This window comes from Lutra lutra, chromosome 15 (assembly GCF_902655055.1).
Source record: "Lutra lutra chromosome 15, mLutLut1.2, whole genome shotgun sequence".
Taxonomy (NCBI): domain Eukaryota; kingdom Metazoa; phylum Chordata; class Mammalia; order Carnivora; family Mustelidae; genus Lutra; species Lutra lutra.
Genome location: NC_062292.1, coordinates 54,897,309 through 54,916,849, shown reverse-complemented (window position 1 = coordinate 54,916,849; position 19,541 = coordinate 54,897,309). Strand labels below are relative to the sequence as shown.

Here is a 19,541-nt window from a genome sequence, read left to right as displayed (position 1 = left end):
TTAGTTTCCTTTTCTGTAAGGTTCATGTCTATGCGCCGACCATGACTTAATGTGAGTTCCGTGGTTTCCCATTAAACAAACAGGCTCAGATGGAAGCCTGAGGACATTTATGCTCCAGGAGGAGCCTTGAAATCTTATGTAGCTAACTAATTAGCTACTATATAACATTAGTCAAGTGTTTCATGAGAGAGACTGCACAAATTTTTCCCTTTTTCTATTTTCCCTCAATATTCCCTCCTGGACTTTGGGTAAGAGCAAGAAACTGTTCCTGCCCTGTCTGTTTGCCTTCTGGAAAATGGACAGGTTGACTGTCGTAGGAGAGCCTGGCACAGGGGGCCAGTGGAGGGGGCAGGCGGAGGAGGCAGGGACTGAGCTCTCAGAGTGGGGCCCGGCAGGTGCTGAGGCTGAGAACGATTGTAACTAATACTATGCCCTGGAGTAACTCCAGTTTTCCATGCTTCTTGCGTGAAGACTCTGGCTCCAGCCAGCGAAGTCACCCCCTCCCCTTCCGAAGTGGGAATAGGTTTATCCACATTGTCTTGTCTTGTTCACCTTGTGGTTAGTGGCTGAGATGGTTGAATGTAGCTAAGTAATTTCAAAAGTTGTCCCTAACTACGTTTCTTCCCCCCAGACCTGTGTTAAATTAATTGCTATCCACATGGAATCTGATGGAGGGGATCTAACCTCCTTAGTTTCTGGCATAACTTCCACACAACTGTAATTCTTAGCATGGAAATTTTGACCTTCTCTGAAACATTTTCCTTTGGAAAAAGATCCCATCATGCTTCACAGCCAGTACCATTTTTTGCATGTAGTAGACACTCACTAAAGATTTGTAAACTGATTTAAAGCTCTGCTAAAAACAAGCTCTTAATCTCAGGTACTAAGAAGTTAAGGAAATCATGTTGTGTGATATTGTAGTGCTAATGTTGGTGAAAATCAGTAAAAGTCAGAATACATTATCAAAGTGTTTAGACAAACATAAATCACAACAAATCTCAAAGTTGACTAATCATTTGAGAGAACCCCAGGTGAGTATGGATTTATATTTCAAGACGAGGTGCTCATTTACTTTCAGATTTAATTATTCCAAAGATTAAAAAATGCTATTTGTCCTACAAATGTAACAGTTTAGATTTGCATAATGCTTTAAAGTTTTTGAAGAGTTTCATATCTGTTTTCTCTTTTGAGTCTGAACATTCCTGTGCAGTAGATAGTACAGATACTAATTAGTGCCCCCATTTTAATTAAGAGACAGCTGAGGCATAGTGAGGTAATTAATATATATTAATTTTACAAATTGACAACAACTAATTGGCCAGGAAGTTCTTCCTAATATCTAACTGTGGTTTTCCCTGCTGTGAAATAAGTCAGTTTCTCCTTATTAGAAGGCTGTAATCCTATCATTGAAGCAATTAAATAATAATCATATAGCCTCCTCCTTTCTCGGATATAAATAATATAGTATTTTTAGCTTTCTCCTTTCTCTGGTATAAATAATATAGTATTTCCTAAGTTGCTCAGTCATTTTGACTGTGTTTAGCACTTATTTTTTGATCTTGGTCATTTAAGAACTAAGCTGCTTTTCTTTATTTTGGTCACATTTTTTGTTACTGTGGCTTCAAATAGTCCTCGCAGATAGATCATAGCACTTATTTGAGTATACAGATGTTTTAAGAAATTTAAAGCATTGAAAAATAGAATCTTGGGGTGCCTGGGTGGTTCGGTTGGTGAAGCATCTGCTTTTGGCTTGGGTCATGATCTCCGGAGCCTGAGATCGAGTCCCATCGGGCTCTCTGCTAGGCAGGAAGTCTGCTTGCCTCTCTCTCTCTGCCGGCCCCCCCTTGTGCGCTCTCTCTCTCTCTAAATACATAAATAAAATCTTTAAGAGAGAAAGGAAATCTTAGGAAGATTCAAGTATTGGTAATTATAGGTATGACTACAATTGACATATTTAGTTGGCTGTTATAAAGTACTGTTATGAAATCTTTGTTTTGCAGCATCTTGTAATTCAGAGTACAGTTCAGACATAGAAAATGCAAGTTCTGGTTCTATCACTGTCCTGTTTCCTCCTGTATAAAATAGACATAAAATTTGTTCCATAAGGTTGTCTTGAGAACCAGTGTGTGACTTTTTTCCCCCAGCATTAAAGAGAAAATGAGAAAAAAATTATTTACATATATGTTCTTGGGGCATAGGAATCATGTCAGTATTTCTTAGCATTATCTTGAGAATTCACTACACTCTCCGAGAAGTAGCAGAATTGAGGACCAGCTGTACCATCATTTTTTTGACCTTGACTAACTAGTATCTGTAGTCAGAGTTTTGTTATTTAATGTAATGTCATCAACATATATGAGCCACACATAGAAACCCATGTGATCAGGTTTATAATAACATTAATAAAAAATAATGATGCCTTCAATTGACATAATACCTTGCAGTTTATTTACTTAAACATTCAATGCAAATCTATTAAGTGACAAATTTATTAGGTAGCTAATGAGAGTTCGGCATGATACAAAGTGCTGAAGACACAAAGTCATGTAAGCAGGTGCATAGCCCGTGTCTCCAAGGCAGATGTTAATTTAACAAGCATTATTTTGAGGGGCACCTTGGTAGCTCAGTGGGTTATGTGTCCTATTCTTGATCTCAGCTCAGGTCTTGATCTCAGGGTCATGAGTTAAAGCCTCACACTGGTCTCCACACTGGGTGTTGAGTCTACTTAAAAAAAAAAAAATTATTTTTAAAGAGTTTATCTATTTATTAAAGAGAGAGAGAAAGAGTGAAAGGGCATGAATGGAGGGGCAGAGGGAGAGGGAGAGGCTGGATCCGAGGACCCAGAAGCCTAACTGACTGAGCCACCCACGTGTGTCCCCCCAAAAAATTATTTTGAGATTTTTGTAGACACGTGCAGTTGAGTGAAGGCTCCATGTCATTCACCCAAATCCCTTCAGTGGTGACATCTTGCATAATTATTGTGCAGCGTAACAACCAGGAGACTGATGTCGATATAATGGATGCACCTTATTCAAATTTCGGCCGTTTTACTCCTGTGACCACGACCACAGTCAAGAGGAAGAAGTGTTTCATCACGTTGTGTTGATCTGTTCTTATATTACATTTTATTAAAAAAAATTCTAGTTTGTCAAAGGAATTTTAGCTTGATTGATTCTTATATATGATTTATAAGTCACTAGGGGTGGGAACACCTCTTTTGATGATGCTTATAATATTTATCTTTTTCTTTATTTTTTTCCCCATTCTCTGTGCCACCATCTTCACTCAGGTTTTCGTCACCATTTATCTGCGTGGATAGAATAGCTTCCTAATCGGGCTTTATACACTGTGAGTTCAGATATCTGGTCTGTTTGTTTTATCAGGTTATGTGCCTAAAATGTAACAGGGATGAATGAATACATGGTTAGTGCAGCAGCCAAAACTGTGTTTAATAAAAACACAAATTTTCTCTTTGCTCCTTAGAATCCTTTTTTTTTTTTTAAGATTTATTTATTTATTGGGGGTGGACAGAGGGAGAGAGAGAGACTCTCAAGCAGTCTCCCAGCTGAGCGTGGAGCCCAACACAAGGCTCGATTTCATGACCCTGACATTATGAGCGGAGCCGAAATCAAGGGTCTGGTGCTTAATCGACTGTGCCATCCAGCCCTCCCTCTCCTTAGAATTCTTAAGCTGCTTTCCAGCACCTACAAAATGACATCTGCTCTGCATAGTGTAGTATTTTGGACCTTCCACAGTCTGGCTCCAACCTCCTTTGTGTACCCACAGCTGATTCCAGATCCCCTATAGCATTCTTCACAACTACAGCCTTCTCCTGAGTTTACCCTGCACTCTCCCACTTTTGGGCTATCTGTCTTCGTTCTAGAATGATCTCTTTCTTTTTACTTACTGATGTCCTTGTAAATGCAGTGCTGCCTTTGCACATAATTTTCATTTGACACCCCGCCCCGCAAGATACACTTTCCACTAACTGATTCAGCAAGTGACGTTTGTAGGTAACATGTTAGAGCCCATGTGACAGTGTCGGTGAACTCAAGGCCAGGTCTTCTAATTAAAAATATTAGAATCATTTACTACCTTGCCCTGCAGGGATTTTTGTTTTGTTTTGTTTTTTGTTTGTTATGTGTTAAATCAAATTTCTTGGCAGATTTACTCTGACCTTACTCTGAGGAGATATCAAAATAGCTTTTCTATGTTTTATCTCGCAAATTCTTGAGACAATAAGAACAACACTTTAATTTAGGAAACTTGTGCTCCAAAATTCAAAGCATACCACTTTTAGTGTGTATATGAATTCATGATTTATTCATTCATTCAACAACCAAGGAACAGAGTGAAGTTTTACAGATAGAGAACAATTAAGGCACAGTTCTCTGCAAGTGGAGAGACAGAAATATAAGAACATATAGTTGACCCTTGAACAACATGGGAATTAGGGGCACCAACACTGCACGCCATTGAAAATCTGCATATAACTTTTGACTTCCCAAAAACTTAATTGCTAATAGTCTATTGTTGACCAGAAGCCTTACTAATAACATGAACAGTTGATGAATATATATTTTGTATGTTGTATGTCTGATGTACTGTATTCTTACAATAAAGTCAGCTAGAGAAAAGAAAATGTTATTAAGAAAATCACAAGATAGGGAGAATACATTTAAGGTACTGTACCGTTAAAAATCTGCCTGTAAATGGACCTGCTCCATTCAAATCCATGTTGTTCAAGGTCAGTCATACATTAAACACAATGTGTGAAGTGCATCTGCAGAGATAGGCTCATGGTATTATGGGAACATCAGGGGGAAGGGGTGTCAGGAAAAGACTTGTGGAGAGTTAATAACTCAGTTGAATTTTTACTAATGAGTAGGTACTAGCCAGCCAGGGGGACAAGGGGCCAGGGCGAGGTATTCCGGAAAGAAGGGGAAGCTGGTCGGTGTGGGGAATTACATATTGTTAAGCTCAGCATTTATCAGAGGATCAAGGTGGGATGAGATTAGATTGGGGGCTGAGGAAGACTGGTCAGGGAAGGTGAGGTCTGGACTCCCCGGCTGACGGGCTTGGTTGCCAACCTGTAGCCATTGGAAGGAATAGATTGTAAGCTTGTCCAGATTTGTCTTCAGGAATACACACACGTTTATAATTCTCTAGAATCCTCCTTTCGGGAAAATAGGTATTAACTGTATAATCACGTTGTTTCTCCCCGCTAGTACTAAATGCGGTAACCTGTGGGTAGGAAAGTAAAACAAGGAAGAAATGTGCTTTGTGATTTATTTCCTTCTCTGCTAAGGAAAGTCATCCAGATAGTCTTACTTTTGTGGTAAATTGGGGATGAAATAATTTTTTAATTTGTTTAAGTTACTCTACAAGTTTTCTTTCTTGGAAGCTCCTTCGAAATTCTTCATTTTTCTTGAAATGCATAATTTTACCCGCTCAGTTTTTATAGATTGCACCTTCTCCGCTAACACTTTTTTACTTTGTGTTTACTTATATCCAAATGGTATTTTAAAAAATCAGGTGATTCTCCTTTTATTTCCACTTCTTAAAGTCTCATTTTTGCCTTTATTCTGTCTTCCATAATATCTACTTTCTTATCACAAACACAAAACCAAGCCAGAAAAACTTTTTTTCAAAGCCCATCCTGAATTACGTAACAAAAACGTTATAACCACATTGCCACTCACATATCCCATACTTGCTAAGGCCATTTTAAAATGAGCCGTGTTTGGGGGGAGGACAAGGGGAAATGAAGTCAGTTATATGACCTTATGAATGCATGGAATTATTTGTGTTTACAGTAACAAATATTTTATAAGCTTTTATTTATTGTTTTATTTTATTTTATTTTTTTAATTTTTATTTTTTTTAACCAAGTTCTAGGCCCAGCATGGGGCTTGAACTAACCACCTCAAGGTGAAGAGTAGCACACTGAGCCAGCCAGGCACCCCCACCCTCCCCAAATTTTTTATAACCTTTTAAAAACAGAATATAGAAAGGTGCCTCTCATTCTGATCAGTAGAATATTACTCACTTTGGGTCTAATATTTATTTTGAGGAATCTCTAGCCTAAGAGATGGAAACCTGGAATTTGGACGGGGTTCTATTCTAATTCTGGGTAGGTGTCAGTACATCATCTGTCTCCCTTCCCTGATCCACTGCACCCTTATGTATAAGTGAGAAATAGAACTGGGTGTTGAAAAATTTTCTAGATGCGGTCTTTTAAGACTGGTTGTAGAACATGGGAATCGGTAGAAACTTCCGGTCATACGAAGTAATGGAGTTTAACCTGTTGTTTAAAAAGTTTTTAGATCCGGGGCGCCTGGGTGGCTCAGTGGGTTAAGCCGCTGCCTTCGGCTCAGGTCATGATCTCGGAGTCCTGGGATCGAGCCCCGCATCGGGCTCTCTGCTCAGCAGGGAGCCTGCTTCCTCCTCTCTCTCTGCCTGCCTCTCTGTCTGCTTGTGATCTCTCTGTCAAATAAAGAAATAAAATCTTAAAAAAAAAAAAAGTTTTTAGATCCACTTTTAAAGATAAAACACAAACACAACAAAGCATATTTCCCATGCGCAGTTAGATGAGTTTTGACAAGTGTGAGCCCCCTAAACGCGATCAACCATTGGTTTCCATATGTCCCCTCTAGGCCTTCCCCATCCTTGGCTCCAGACAAACCCTGTGGTTTCCATCCCTACCTGCCTGTTCTAGAACTTCACATGAACAGAATCTGAAAGGATGTACTCTTTTGTGTCTGTCTTGGTTTTGCACATTAGGATGTGTTTGTTATTTACCTGTGTTGCATTTCTCACAGTTCTTTTCTCTTTTATTGTTGACTAGGATTTGGTCGCTTCTACATATTACAATTTGTTTATCTCTTCATCAGTGATGGACATTTGATTTGTTTTCAGCTTAGGGCCATAATGAGTAAGGCTGTGATTTCACATTGGTATACAGTTCTTCACCTGGACATATTTTTTTTCATTCTTAGTAAATATCTAGGAGTGTCATTTAACTTTATAAGAAAGTTCCAGACTTTTTTCCAAAAAGGTTGCATCACTTTATGTCCTACCAGCAGTGTATGTGATTTCCAGTTGTTCCACATCCTCCCATGTATTTGGTAGCACCTAGGAATTTTGGCCATTCTTATGAGTGAGAAGAAAATAAAAACTCTTTGATTTACAGCTGTAAATAGAAACCCTAAAATCATACAATACAAATTGCTATAAAAAACTTAGGGATATTAGAATGAGCATATTCCTTAATGAATACTGAGAACGTTAACAGTGTTGTCTCATATTTTATCATCTTTAATATCTTAGAGCACTTATATTTATGACCCCATTGATGCTTGTATAGGTGATGTGTGTGTGTATATATATATATATATATATATATATATATATTCATGTGTATATATGTGTATTCTAGTCTCAAGGTTTTTTGTTTATTACAGTGTTGCAAACAGTTGATCTTCTTATATAATCTCCCAATTTGCTTAAAAATCGGGCTTTTCTTATAGCTAATAGTTGAAAATATCTGTATACATGGTTAATCAGAAGATTCCACCAGTAAAATGAGAGATCCTTTCCTGGAAGTACATATCTTTAAAGGACAGACTTAGGATTTTCTTATTAATTGGGTATTCAGATAGTTCCAGTTTAAGTGGTAGACTTTACATATTTAAGTTTTCTGTACAAAAAAATGTATTGATGGGTGATAATCATGGCTACCATGAAAATAATTATTGCAATAACAGCCTCTCCAATGATGGACTGAAACTGAGGGATTGGTGTCACAGAACCCACCTGTGTTCTAACCTACTGGTTTAGAGAACAAGAGGATAATTCTTCTAATGTTCATAGAAGAATTAGGTGGTGAGCCAGTTGATTCAACATGTAATCAAAACTTCTCACCCCCATATTCAAACAATATCTTTTCTCATTTTGTAATGTTTGGCTGCAGATCTTTATGTACTATTGCCTTTAGAGATAGCAAATTTTCACAGACTTAGAAAGCAATAAAATGCATTTAACACTAAATCTTTACTGAGCATAGTTTAATCTTTCTCTGATGCAGAAAGCACTTTATAATTTTATAGCTCCACAACCTCATTATTGTGAATGCCAGTTATTATATTGGCTGAGAGTGGAAATGATGGTGCATCAAAAGTATGCACTAATAGAATCTCGGATGGAGGGAGGTAATGCGTGTTTACTGATACACAGCTCTTTATTTTAAATTATATATGATTTTTTTTCCATTTCCATTTCTCCTAGGTGTTTCCTCTACCCTGCTTTACTCTTTCTGAATATACATACATCACTCTCTCGAGTTTCCTTAACAAAAATAAAATTTCAGGCTTTCTCTATGTGAAAACCATGACAAAGTGATTTTATAGGCAGTTCTGAAAGTGACTAAACTTGACAACAACTGTATTTTATGACAACGTCTGCTTTCATGTCCCCGGCCTACTTTTATATCAGCATTTTTTTTCTTTTATCCCAAATATGAACAATTTCCTATCTCCGCATTGGCTGAAAACAAATCCCTTTACCAGGAATACATTTTAATGGAGAGGAGCATGCTTCCCTTCAGTCACCGGAGCCTTAACACCTTAACTCTATAATATTCAATTTCTCACTCACCAAGAACCAAAGCCCTTTTTTTTTTTTTTTTTTTTTTTTTTTTTTGTGGTTTGTGTTCATAGGGGTTGGGGAAGAATTAGTATTATGGAACTAAACCAGATTAAGGGGGAATGTGAATTAGATTTGGTAACAGATGGTGCTGTGGAAATTAAAGGTTCTTTGCGAATGGAAACGACAGCAGCTTGCCTCTGTTCTCTCTGCCTGTCCCGTTCATGCACTTGATAGACGGGTATAAATCACAACAATCCTGTCTTGACAGCCAATTTCGAGAATTTGATCTGGTTAAAGACATGGCTTTCCTGCTCCACTCACCGAAACCTGCTTCTATTTTATTTTTACGCGGCACCTTGTCGTAGTTGCAGATTCACCTGCCTCCCCTTAATGAAAATTTTCTTAATTACAGTTTTAGCTCTTTAGTGTTAATTACTTTTCCATTCAGCCTGAATTTTCGTCATATCTCTGAGGGATTTTAGTTCTTTTTTTTTTTTCCCCTACCCATTTTACTCCTGCACATGCTTTTGTTTCTAAAGATGCTTTTCATTGTCAGAAGTTGTTGTCAGGGGCACGATTTGAGAATCATAATTACCCAAATCATTATTTTTAAGGAGAGAGGCTTTCATGTGCTGTAGTAAAGTTACCAAATCAGAAAAATTACGAAAAGTGTGAGAAGCAGTCATCAAAAATAGCAATTATTTCAACCCAATTGCATGAGAAGGGGAGTGACAACACTTGTTTTGTTTTGTTAATGAGGACGTTGTGAAAATATATGCTCCATTGGCTAAAATAAACCCCACCAAGTAAAAAGACCACAGCGTGGCCAGAGCCTGTATTGTGTCTGCCTTGACCTTGTGATGAGCTGGGAAATCAGAATTAAAATGCAGACTCTAAATGAGAGACTAGAAATATTGAACAAATTGCTTGGACCGTTTATGTCCAGGTCCTCGGGTCTGACAAGCTCCGGAGACAGGAACTCAGATTTTCTCTTACAAATCCACGTGGTGCTCGGACTTCGCACACATACCAAGGAAAAGGAAATAGAAGAGAGGGGGGAAAAGATCACTCCAGAAATGAAGAGAAGATTCTTTGAGCGAGCAACTAACAGTTGGTAGAAATGAAGCTTCCTACTGGCAGTCAAATCAAATGTAGTAACAACTCAGCGGCGCCCTGCTGCTCGCTGACAGCGTGGTGTCACACACTGGGACAAACATTCACTTAAACACTGATTGCAGGGAATTGCCCCTTTCCGCCGACGCCTCCCACCAAAAATGCAACGAGCAAAAAGAGAACCACTTCTGGGGAAACAAAACAAAACAAAACAAGAGTCCAGCTCCCCAGCTCCCCCCAGATCATCACTGCTCTATTTGTCCTTTTGTAGCCCACTGGGAATGATTCCTCAGTTGAAAGGTGATGCCGCAGTTCACGGTTTTGTAGCAAGTTGTTTCTCTAATTATTCCTGCTCCTGCCGCACGCACGCGCATGCGCACGCGCGCCTAGGGCCATGGCCCTCGGTGGCATCCGACAGCAGCCGCCCCCAAAGAAAGGAAAGTGTGTGTGTTGTGGGGGGCGTGCATTAGTGCAGTAGCCCTTCCTCTCAGGTCTAATCGGAGTTACAGACCGGTGTGGTTTTTTATTTGAGTAAAATGGGATTTTTTTTTTTTTTTTAATGGCGGAAGTTACTGTAGAAAGCATGGGGACGAATCCTGTCATTTAGCAAGTGACGATCCTGAAGGTCAGAGTGGTACAGTGAGATGTCTCAGGTCACAAAGCGCCGCTTCCAGACCCGAAACTCACTTGTGTACGTTGTCAGGTGTCCTAAGAGGCAGGGTTTCCTGAGAAAGGGGAAGGAGGAAGACAAGCAAGCTGTGGGAACTCTGGTGTAGTACTTTTTTTTTTTTTTTTTTTTTGAAATTAGTTTTTCAGAATTGCAAAGAAGATTTAGGGATGTTTCTCTGCATATTTGGTTTTGGACCTTTGAATAACATGACAAGCAAGTCCTTCCTGTCTGAAGTCCAGGCCCGTTGATGGCCTCCGTTGACCTCACTGGATGCTGTCTCACTGCTGAATACTCCCTTTCTACAAAACTCATTTTGCCATAAAACAAAAACTTTGTCGTTTCTGTGGCTTGAATTAGGTATACATGCATATGTATGTTATTTTCCCTTATCCGCAAATGGCGGTCCTTCTCCAAGCAGCTAGCTCACTGAGATGTTCAAAAAAGGAGGATGGGGAAGATTTAGGATTAATAATGAGTGATTTCCCCTCTTGCATGCCTCCCCTGCTCTCCTGCCTCCACTGAACAACACCTGATACCAGCTGAATATAAGCATAACCTGTGCCCTCATAGATCACCCAAGACCAGCGGCCTTTGCATCCAGACATTACCCACTGCAGACGAAGCTATTAAGTTAAAAGTATAAATATAGTTTAGTCACTTGTCCAAGAGGGAATGATGTGGTTTATTATCTCTGGCTGGATGGTGAATCTCTGTCTAGTGTAGGTATGTCCATATGTGCGCAACCTTTATTTCAGCAACGATTCCTTCTTAGAGTTTAAATTTTCACAGTACTGAAATTCACCGTTTCAGGTATGGTCTTCGAGTTCCACTCCAAGTGAACTGGCCTGTCTCCATGGAGGCAGTGGGTTTATTGGTCATCGTAATTGCTTTTGCAAAACATTTTCTTAATGAGTAAAGGGTGACATCGATACCATGATCTCAATATCGTGCATCAACTCCTCTGATCGCATCCCCATTTCCTGTTTCAGTGTAGCAAAGAGAAGGGGAAAGGGAAACTCAGTCAGCCTGAGCTTTCATTGACCTGGATTTGATTTGTGAACTCCATCACTGGAGAGAGTGTGTAAAGCATCTATATTCGATTGTAATTTGTAAAGATCACTGCGTAGACTTTCCATGTGTTGAATGTCTGTTTACTTCTCCTCCAGTGAGATGCTGCGAGGTCTTCATTTAGCTGTCAGTCCTCTCCTGTGGTGTCTGTTTTTTCACTGCAGTGTGCTCCTTGACTGCTTGAAAACGGAATTGTCTGAACACAAGCAAACTTTATTGATCCATATTTCTGTTTGAAAGACCGGAGATTTGTAGAAGTAGGAGACTATTTCTTTTCTCTAGAAGGCTTACTACGGAGGAGGTCTGCTCATGAGTGTAGTAAATCTCTAAGACCGAATAAATGTTACATTCAGCATATATCGTAAGCTTCATTTTGGTGATTTATCTTGTGTAGTTTTTTCCCCCTTACTAACCTTCCTTTCTAGCCATGGTCCCCACCTCCTGCCCAAGGCTGTTCCACTCTACCCTGGGAAGAGTGACCAGGTTACCCCACGGGCAGTTGCTACCCAAGTGGGTTGACAGTGGGGGACACTATTCTGAAGCCCTCTGGTCCTTGGGTCTCTTGGTCTCAGGAGTGTAACTTGTGTATGGTAAGAAATATTCTTACGGCTCAGAATTGTGCTTGTTTGGGCTTCTGTCGTGTATTTGAATTTCTGACTAGGCATTTCTTGATATTCTCTTTTAACATCCGTAGGTGTCGTGGAATTGGGCACTTGTGAGGATATAGTTAATTAAGCTGCATTAGGGCAAATATACACACTTGTTAAAACACTTAATTTGCCTCAATAATATTGATTACGTGGCAGAAGTTTGTTTAAATTAAATGGTATTTTTCCCCTACTGTTACACTTCTTGAATGTAATCTGTATAATAGCTAATAGCCATCATCAGTTAAATATCATGTTCGTTATAAAGTAATGTCATAAGAATTGATTTGGACTTGGCAGTGGAAGAGAGCTCTCCCTTCAAAGCCGATGTAGATGATTAGCCAGAGTTTTAAGCAGAATCATGGTTCATATAAACTGTGTATATTTTATAGACTTATAGCTACTCTACATTACATGAGCGCCCATTATATTAAAGAAAAGCTCAGACAGTTAATTATGCAAAACATCATGTATGTAATTACCCAGCATTATTATGCATTTAACAGTTTTATTGATTTGCCAGTAGCTCACTTACTGTATTCAGAGCTATAAACAAGGGATGTTCACCCTTAGATTGAAATAGGTCCAAGAAAACAAGCTCAGGATAAATTACACTACTAAGCGCCCCTGCATCAGATCGAATCCTTAAACACAGAAACTGTCAACAATCATAATGTGCAACACATTGTGATATCACAGGACCATTTCTTTTCCCATTAATAAAGTTTATCAACCAGGAAGCACCAGAAATCATCTGGCAATACAAATTGAAGCTACTACAATCTCCTACATCTCAAATAGTCTGGATAACTTAACAAGGTGATCAGCAGTGGCCTCTCGCTTGCATGGCACCATGAGAGGGGATGCTGGTATATTGATAGGTATTTTCTAACACACGTACTTAACAACATCCTCAGTCTTATTAGGCTGCGCACTCTTATTAGTGCATTTCTCCAGCCAGTTTTCTGGGCCTTCATTGCTGAAAATGAATATTTTCTGTTTCCCTTCCTTTGTTTGAGTTATAACAGGAGTGGAGGTATGGGGCTCTAGGGTCTATCTGTCGGAGTGGGTGGCCAGCCATTCCTGATTTACCTGGCACTAAGGGGTATCCGGGACGTGGGATTTCAGTGCTTAAACCAGGATGGCCAACCCAGTGTGATGTCAGATCAAAATTGCAAAAGACAGGATCATTGAACTCTGGAACTCTAAAAGCAGGTGGGATTTCAACAGGATCCTTCTACATGCTGGTTTTGTCTTTAGCTGTGCAGTTATTTTCAAGGGGTACTTGCTTTCAATAAGTGTCCAGCAGTGAATTAAAATTCTCTTGCTTACTACCTTAAATTTCCTTTTTTGGTGTAGTACACACCCTTTTACAGAACTAGGAGAGCTTTCGGCTTTGGGAGAGGCCCTGATCACGTTTCGAGGAGCTGGCTTCCTGTCCCCATGCCGCCGAGCCTCCTCTCTTGTCAGCATCTCAAGCACCAGCTTTGCAGGGAGCTGTTTGCTTACTCTCGTTCTTGTTGGAGTAAGTTCTTCCAGACTAAGTGCGCGAGTTATTCAAAGAATCAAGAAGCAGCATTAGTAAATGATTGTGATCCTGTTATGCAGAAATCTGGTCCAGTAGATGGGCCACAAGGTTTATTGAAGAAGGCCTGAAATTATCCAGAAGTGTGTGTGCATATCCATGCACGTGTGTTTTAATCTTTGTGAGCATTGTGGGTCAGGATTTATAGTTCTTCGTTTACAATTAATGATCTCTTTTCATTAGGTTAACCAGGCAGACCTTAAGATATTTCTTATTAAAAGAAAAAATCCTTTCTTTTCCTTCCCCAACTAAGCCAGTGTACCTTAATGCAATGATGATATGTTAGACCCAGTAGTTGTCAAAGCATCGTATTACTGTGATGCCATAATGACACCCTGTCTCTGTAAAGTAGTCATGTTTTCTCAAATCACACGTTGCACCGTTGATTTCTGACATGACACTTCATTCGGTTGCTTTCCCTTTTCTTCAGCATCACCATTCTCTGACAATAGCAGCTGGTGCCCATTTTGTTACTAAGTGATTCACATTTTGCCACTTTACGAGAGTGCAATTAGTTGAAGCAGGAAAAAAAAAGCGCTCATTGTAAAGTAGATGCTTGAAGTTGTAACTCAGGCTGCGAATGGAGCTGCTTGTTGGGGTCATGGGCTCTGAAGCCTGGGACTCTGGGAGCTTGGCATAAATCTTGGAAGTTTCCTTCTGAGCACATTAAAACAAAACAAAGAAACCGGCAGGCTAATATTTTTTTTTAATACTTAATTTTTTATTTAAAAATACTTAAATATTTAATCTGGTGATTTCAGAAGGTAGAAAACTGACCAGTCCTCATAGACTCGTTCCTATCTTGAATAGATAGTGATTAGGTAGCAGGACCTGAAAACCTTCTTTTCCAACCCTGAAATTCTGTAATTCGATAAGAAAGCTAAGGACTCTTGTCTTCCTGTTTCTGTCTCGTATCTGTGAACTTGCAGGTTTGCTGGCTGCAGTGTGCTTACCTCAAAGTTTTGGATAAAAACGGATGCAAAGGGGCGCCTGGGTGGCTCAGTGGGTTAAGCCGCTGCCTTCGGCTCGGGTCATGATCTCAGGGTCCTGGGATCGAGTCCCACATCGGGCTCTCTGCTCAGCAGGGGGCCTGCTTCCCTCTCTCTCTCTCTCTCTGCCTGCCTCTCCGTCTACTTGTGATCTCTCTCTGTCAAATAAATAAATAAAATCTTTAAAAAAAAAAAAACGGATGCAAAGTGTTTGGAGTTTGTGATGAAGATGGGTACTTTTTGGGGCCCTTAAGGAAGAAAATCAAATAGTGACTTCTTTAGTTGGCATTTATTTAGCTTTTGAAGGTGTCTGTCCTTGGTATGGATAAAATAAAAGTTTCAAAAGATCTTGTCTTAGTATGACAATCAGGAAACCCAAAGAACTGTGCATGACTGCATAATATGTTCCTTAAGAGAATTTTGTGCATCATTTTTAAAAAAAAATTTTTTTTAAGATTTTATTTTTATTTATTTGACAGACAGAGATCACAAGTAGGCAGAGAGGCAGGCAGAGAGAGAGGGGAAAGCAGGCTCCCCGCTGAGCAGAGAGCCCAATGCGGGGCTCGATCCCAGAACCCTGGGATCACGACCTGAGCTGAAGGCAGCGGCTTAACCCACTGAGCCACCCAGGCGCCCCCGTGCATCATTTTTTAAGTAGGGAAATGAAGTAGCATTTGTGGTATGCTGGCATTTAACACCAAGTATTGGCTAAGCTGCCTTGAAATGCAGACCACCTGGGTTGGACATGGACGCATGCATGTGGAAATTCTAACTCGGGGCGATTCATTCAAGGTCGCTCATTTACCTGTATCTAGGTAGAATCTCTGAAAACAATTAAGCTTAATCATTATAATATAAATTGAATATTAACTTACAGATTATCTTCTTGTTTCCCCTACAGCAACCACTTTAATTGATTCTTATTCTTTCTCTCTTTCTCTCTATACATGCACGTGTGTGGCACAGTTAATTAACTTTCAAAAATTATATTTTGAAATAGTCCAGCAACTCAGAAGTTGTATTTGCCTGATCGTTAGTATCTAACACCAAAGGTAAATTTTACCCTTGCTGACTCTTGGACCAGGCTACGAAGCGTGACCATCAGAATTACTGAGACTGTATGTTAAACAATGTTAAAAATGCCTCTTTATACAGGACTGGACTCACCCTGGCCCTAGGAAGGTTGTTAAATCCCTCAAATGTAGTGTCTTCTGCAGAAGCAAACTGTGAGTCTCGACATAGCTGTTTCTCCCTCCAGTTTCTTCGGAGGGTGTTCCTTCAGAAGTTTTTTGGAAAGTCTCTTGTCTTGCCCCCTTGTGCGTCTCATCATTTCCCTTCAAATAATAAAAGCGAGTGTACTGAGGCTTTAAAATAAATACTTCCCACACTTTCCCACACATGTTATTTCTATTCGTAATTCTTAACTAAAGTTAGATTTTTATTAATCCAATGTGACCTAAAATTTCTGCATTAACAGCACAATGTAGAATTGGGCTCATTCTCTTTGGCTACAGATAAAGCCATCATCTCGAAAATGGCTCTTTCTGACAAAAAGGTGTTCTTTTGAAATAAAGTCTTATTCACTACATTCCTCTTAGAGTTAATGTGAATTTTAGTGCCTCTAATTTTAGATTGAAGTGAAGTCTAGAATAAAACCCACCAGCTGACAATTGAATTTATAGATAGTTGTGAATATTTCAGGCTTGAATAATAGAGCTGTAGAATTTCAGAGACAGAGAGGAAGAGAATTAAGACCCGCTGTAGTTTTAGGGTATAATGTAATGGTGTCTAGGAAGTATTTGGTGTAATGAGCTAAGTAGTAATTAGGAGACAACTGTGTTCTTTCAGAGATTTCTGCTTAGGTGTCATTCCCAGCACTGGGGAGGACGACTCAGCTGAGGCCGACCTGCGACCGGTGGGGTGGCTGGGGAGGTCTTAGGTCTGTCTGTGTGGTGTCACTTCTACCCCTAATTGCTTGGCTTTAAAAAAAAAAAAAAAAAAAAACTCTCTGTTGGCTTCACATTTCTGCGCTGGACTTTGGCATCGGACCTGAGTTCAAATTCTGGCGTCCCCCTGCCCTCACTCTGTGACTTTCAGGACACTGGGTGACGTTTGAGGCTCTGTTTCCTGAAGACAAATTCCTTCCTCACAAGGTTGTCTTGACGCTTAAGTGAAGTAGTATGAGTAGGGGGCTCGGGTCGGTGCCTGCCAGATCGTGAGTATCTGATAAACGGCAAGTCTGACTGTAACTATTTCCGCTGGGCAAAAGGTATTAATTAAGGAAGCAGTGTATTGTCTGAAAAGAAACACGTAACCTAGAGCACAAATCCAGTTTCCTCAGTCTCATTTACAGCTACACGGGCTAGACCTTGTGCAGGTGAAGAGACTGCCACCTTCCAGAGACTTCCCCAGTAACTTTTTTTTTAAGATTTTATTTATTTATTTGATAGAGATAACAAGTAGGCAGAGAGGCAGGCAGAGAAAGAGGAGGAAGCAGGCTCCCTGCCTAGCAGAGAGCCCTATGTGGGGCTCGATCCCAGGACCCTGGGATCATGACCTGAGCCAAAGGCAGAGGCTTTAACCCACTGAGCCACCCAGGAGCCCCTCCCCAGTAACTTAACTTCCTAACGTCCTTGCTTCCATGCAGGTTATTGCAAAGTTACGGATTGAGATTTCGGAGGAGACAGCTGGCTGGAGACTCCCTATTTTTCAGGGACTTTAACAATATGCATTTGACACATAAACATTTGGTGACTTAGCAAGTAACTGTTCCATAAACAGGAAAGCAATTCCTGGCCTTGTTTTTTCATCAAGAGTTCTGCCGACTGTAAAGGTCCATGAGAGAAAGACTGAGGGGAAGAAAATTGGGATGAAATTGAGCACAGATGATACGAGAAAAGAAAGAGAGGGGAAGGAGGCCCTGGAGAAGACATGGTATGTTCTGTGACCAAGCCACTCTCTGGAAAAAGAAAAAAAAAAGAAAAAAAAACAAAGAAAAAATTAAGAAATGGTGCCTTGAGAGCAGATGGCGAAAGAGTTAATTGTCATCGCTGTGAGAAATTCAGTGCCAGAGAGAGGAAAGGGGAGCAACCATGTTTTAGTACCCTAATAACTTCTAGCTCTAGTCCAAGATCATAATGTATGTGCGAGCAGTCCAGTAATTATAAGGTAATAAGTGAAGTGGTGGGGTAAGTGCTCTAAATTAAAAGGAATTCGCAGGGCTGCTGTAAGTCAGTGCCGACCCGCTTTCTTTCAAACGTTGACTTGAGGAAAAGTGCTTAGCCCGGAGTTCAAGCAGGGAGACGGGGAGAGCGATCTATTAATTACAGCGCTCATTAACGGTGACGGGTACAAGGCAGCAGATGCAGAAGGGAGAGGACACCGTAGTTCAGGCTGGCGAGGGGGATATTTTTGCTTTCACTAGCTCTTGAGGAAAGGACAACACGAGTGGGTAGGCGAGAGCGAGAAGATATTTTTGTGGGTTTTTCCTTCCTGTTTGCTTTCTTCACATCCTGATACTGTTTTACTTTAGAAAGCAGAACAAAATTCCCAAGGTGCTGTGTACTGGATAAGAGGCGAATTTTTGCCCTTGATGCTTTGCTTTAGAGACAGCTTTCTTGGAATAGTGAAGGGAACTTCCCCAATAGGAATTTTTTTTTTTTTTCCTTTAAAGTAACAGGATAGTGGGGGGGAGGAAGACCTGGAGGAGAACATGAAATTTGGGCAATGAAAAAATATGCTTAGATTTATAGTGGTAGAGATAATTGCTTCCCTTTGGTTATATTGGGACAACTCCCCCAAATTCTAGTGAATGACCATTACCCCGTGGGATTCCTATAAATCACCTTTCCACTGGGAAGCAATTAGCAAAGCCCCCTTCTCAACTGTCACCTCTTCCTTCCATAGCAGGCTCTCAGAATATTCCTAGAGACTTTGCTAAAAGGGGTTTTGCACTATGGCTAATCAGAAAGAAAATAGGACCCATTATATCTTTTCATCTAATTACCTTTTAAGAAATTTAATCACTTACGGGTCCAACAAAGAAAGAGGGGGCAGACCGTTTCTTCTAGATAAGAGAGATAGTTTGTCAGATTAGATGCCTCATGTTTCCTTTTAGGAGGTCTGATGTTGAAAGACTAAAAGAAGGGGGGGATAGGGACCGTCACAAATCCCATTTTTCTTGACAAAATGCGATACGTTCGTAGTTTGCTGAATATAATACAAAGTATCAGATTTATGGACTCACAGGTATCCTGAAGGCTCTGATGGCTTTTCCTGATTCGTCTCCTAAACAATGGCCAATCACACGTGCAGGAACTTGCACATATGTATTCATCAGTACTGGTGACCGTTTCACTAAGTTTTGTGGGCTCTAGGATCTCATCCTTACATATTGGCTGGAGTTTTACACCTGACAACCTTTCTGGATTGTGAAACGGCTATGAAATAGAGCGATTCAAAAAAAAGCAGCAAAGTGGCAGAGGATATATTCCCTATGTGTCTTAGATCAATAAAAGACACAGTTATGCTTATAGAAGCATGTTGACAAACAGTAATTACAGAGCTGAGGAATCATCTGTTCGGTCTTGAAAATGAAAGTTGGATTCTGCTCACAGTAACATGATTGCAGCATCGGAACGTGGCGGGGAAGAGTAGAGTGAGGATAAATCCAATTTTGGAAATGATACGGACTTTTAAATCACTCCTCTTCCACGGGTAAATTTAGAATCTAGAGTGTTGATTTAGATATTGACAGTGGTTCTCCAGGAGGAAGGTAAAATAAAAGGAATCTGACCCATTAGAGGTTTTGTTTATGGCCTGTC

General features: G+C 40.1%; 1 protein-coding gene across 17 annotated transcripts in view; it reads left to right on the top strand.

Moving 5' to 3' along the window:
* ESRRG (estrogen related receptor gamma) overlaps positions 1–19,541 on the top strand; it is a 625,647-nt gene that overhangs the window by 420,135 nt on the left and 185,971 nt on the right. The window lies entirely within an intron of this gene.